This window comes from Dromiciops gliroides, chromosome 2 (assembly GCF_019393635.1).
Source record: "Dromiciops gliroides isolate mDroGli1 chromosome 2, mDroGli1.pri, whole genome shotgun sequence".
In the NCBI taxonomy this organism is placed as follows: Eukaryota; Metazoa; Chordata; class Mammalia; order Microbiotheria; family Microbiotheriidae; genus Dromiciops; species Dromiciops gliroides.
Genome location: NC_057862.1, coordinates 445,310,183 through 445,313,736, shown reverse-complemented (window position 1 = coordinate 445,313,736; position 3,554 = coordinate 445,310,183). Strand labels below are relative to the sequence as shown.

Sequence of the window (3,554 nt, the reverse complement as noted above, 5' to 3'; positions counted from 1 at the left end):
ACATGGAACATTTGCCATGAGACCAATTTAATGTATATCTTTCCTAGAGCACATAAAGTTTAACCTGGACTGAGGGAAACAATGTAGATGGGAAATAAATAAGATTTTCTGGAATCTCTATAGGCGATATATACATTTTTTTTACCTTTCCACTCATATAAAACTGCTAACTGTTTACACATTTGAATTTAAAGCTTCTAAAAGAAGAATACAATAGAATGCCTTTTGTTTTGTTTTCTTTTTGCAGGGCAAGGAAGGTTAAGTGACTTGCCCAAGGTCACCCAGCTAGTAAGTGTCAAGTGTTTGAGAGCTGATTTGAACTCAGGTCCTCCTGAATCTAGAGCTGGTGCTTTACCCACTGTGCCACCTAGCTGCTGAAGTGTTTTTTAATGTATTTCTTGTAAGCAACATGTTGTGATGTTTTATTTTCCCAATCATCTATAACCCTTTTTAAAATTTTAGTAGACTGTTCAATCCACTCACTTTTTAAGGCATGAGAGTTTTTTCCTTCAATTTTTTTCTCATATATATATATTTTTTAATTAGGATTTTTTTTCCTTCTGTTCTCAGTAACACCTAGTGCTTGCCTTAAGTTATTTTAGGCAAGCTCAGGTACTTTAAAAAAGGTACTTATTACCTCATGGTCTTGAAGGGTGAGGAGAGAAGTCACTAAGAGAGCACTCCCTTTCAATTGGCAAACAGTAACAGGTAAAGAGGAAAGTCTTCTCCCTCTTCAGAAATAGCATCCATACTTAGTTAGGTAATAGATATGTCTCTCCCATTCATGTAGTGGAGATTTCCACAGGTATAAATAGCATACAGCTGACCATAGGATATATCTGCAAATGTGAAAGTTCTCTTTCTGTCATCATCTGGTAGTTCATATGGATAATGACATTGCAACAGTTATGATACTTAAAATTTCCTCAGAAATTCTCTTAAATCTATGCAATAAGAATCACTCAGTTTTCGTGTGAAAGGTTCTGGCTTTTGAAGCAAGAGGGACTCACTCTTGCTCAATGTGTCTTCTGAATCCTGCAGAAGGTCCGTATCTGGCACCTGAGATTTCTTTCACTGTTATGGCCATCTCCCTCAGGTCATTCCTGTACTCTAACAGTTGGAGCTTGCTTATCCTCTTTTTCTCTATGTTTTGTATTTCTAGCTAGGACTCATGCTCCTTCAGCTGCTCAAACATTTCATTCTGCTCCGCATCTAGCTCCACAAGACTGTGGACCTCCTCTTCTTCATCACTCAGGAATTCACTTATTTCTTGAAATTTTTCTTCAAATGTTTTTCTTTTTACTTCTACTTGTTTTGTCAACACAACAGCCCATGTCTGAGGTATCTTCTTCACCTCAAGAATTAGCTACTGAACATTTTTTAAATCACCATATACAAGTTTGATTTTCCTGGAGCTTTTCCCTATAGCCCTCATCAGCCTCTTCTATAGGTCAGATATTTGAGCCTAGTGTTCCTAGGACAGTGAAAAGGACACACAGACTATGGTCCGATCATCAGTACAGAACAACTTCTTATCCTCTTGGTGTCTGTCACATTTGCTGGGCCCCTCAGGCCTCTGCTGATATCTGTTGGGGATAAAAGGTCATCTTTTCCAAAAAAACAAAAACAAAAAAGGGAGTGTTCCCCTTCTCCTTAAAGTAGCAGTAAGACCTCTTGGTTGGGAGATTTTCCTGCACCTATGGCAGGAGGTAAGCATGAAAACTTTGCTGGAGGCACTGAAATAAGATTGGAAAACACTGGGTCCATGAGATAGGCCTGACAAATGTGGCAAGTGAGCATATTCTGGAGACTTTCAGTAATCTCTTTAGCAGCCATAATCCTTTCTTTGATAGTCCAGTTGTCTGATTCCTTCCAGGAACTCTGGTTAGCAGGAGAAGAGTTAGCTCAGAACAGGAATCCTGTCATGGTCTTTTCATCTCACCCTCAAGCTATGCTCCCAATCCTCCTTTTTGTGACCCCTTTCCCTAGCTTTAGAGTTCTGCTTAATTTGTTAGCTCCTTTTTCTTTCTTCCTTTTATCTATTTATTTAATATTTACCCTCTTTTCTTATCCTCTTGATGTAGGAGGCAAAAAAGGGTTAATAGAAAAACCTAAGACCCAAGCTCTAGTACAGATATTAGCTCTAAAAGGGAGTCAGATCCCAGTTAATGGATAACTTACATTAGGTTCTCATACCCATAGCGATTAACATCCATAACAGACCAGAATGGGTCAGGTCAAAATAACAATAAAGGAAAAAGACAACCTATAGAAATTCTAATGAAAAATGGAGATGTTTTGAAATTAGCCATGGGAATCCGAAAGAGACATGTGCAGAAAAGACCAAATTTGTCCCCAGAGTCACCTTATGACATGTAAACCCCCAAAACACACCTCCACAGAAAAAGGTACCCGCCTCGGGGGTTGGCTTAGGACCCCAGAAACTCCAAATTAGGATAAGCCTGCCCTTGTAACACCCCTAAGTGGAGAATATTATAATGAGAAGGACAGGCCCTACCCTGTACCTCCCCAAGGTGGAGATTATTATAATGAGACTGATAATAAATTTATCCATACTATAAATATAACTGGCTTTCCTTTCCTTATTTGAGAGATACCTTTTCAATATTCTGGTTCTTTCCCTGTGGTCACCCACAGTATTGCAATAAAACTTGGGAAACTGAGACACTGATCTTGTAATTCCTTTGGGATGACTCACAATCAATTTGACCCCAAATTTCCAGCCCACATCACTCTCAGTTAAGTAGTCAAGTAACAACCCCTGCTTCTCTTCAATTTTTTTTGGGGGGGCTGGGCAATGAGGGTTTAGTGACTTGCCCAGGGTCACACAGCTAGTAAGTGTCAAGTGTCTGAGGTCCGATTTGAAATCAGGTCCTCCTGAATCCAGGGCTGATGCTTTATCCACTGTGCCTCCTAGCTACACCCTCAATTTGTTTTATTCAGTTTTAAAATTTATTTTTCTGTACCCTTTTCTCAAAAATATGTTCCCTCATTCTCTTCATTATTTATCATCCCTTTCTATTCTAATTTTTTTATTATTTGATTCATGATCTTTATAATTTTTTTCTTCTTTACTTTCCATATTCTTGTTTTGTTCATAATTTTTTAAACAGCATTTTCTGCACCCTTTTCTTTAAAAATATTTCTTTCATTCTCTTCATTATATATGATACCTTTTCCTCCATTCTAAACTTTTATTCTTTGATTCATGAGTCTTATACAAATGTTGTTCTTCTTTAGTCTCAGCATTACTTATGGAATTTAAGCCTCTAAAGTATGTTATTGCCTTTTAATGTTGCCCTCTGTCCTTTTTTCTTTTGTGCCTCCCTCTTAAAAATAGGAATTTCTCCAGGTGATAGGTGATATAGTCTCTTCATAATTATTTTTCTATGCCCCTTATTGTGCATTCATCACTACTAGCAATTACCATCTCCATTGTTATTTTTTTCATTTTTGCAATAAAACCCCTATCCTTAGTCCAAGCTCTTCCACTCTTCTGGATGGAACCCCAGGTAATCCCAGGGACATTGATT

At 37.9% G+C, this 3,554-nt stretch overlaps 1 pseudogene; it reads right to left on the bottom strand.

Annotated features, from left to right (window-relative positions):
* Positions 1-638: 638 nt before the first annotated feature.
* On the bottom strand, positions 639-1,836 carry LOC122740417 (annotated as a pseudogene).
* Between the last annotated feature and the right edge of the window lie 1,718 nt (positions 1,837-3,554).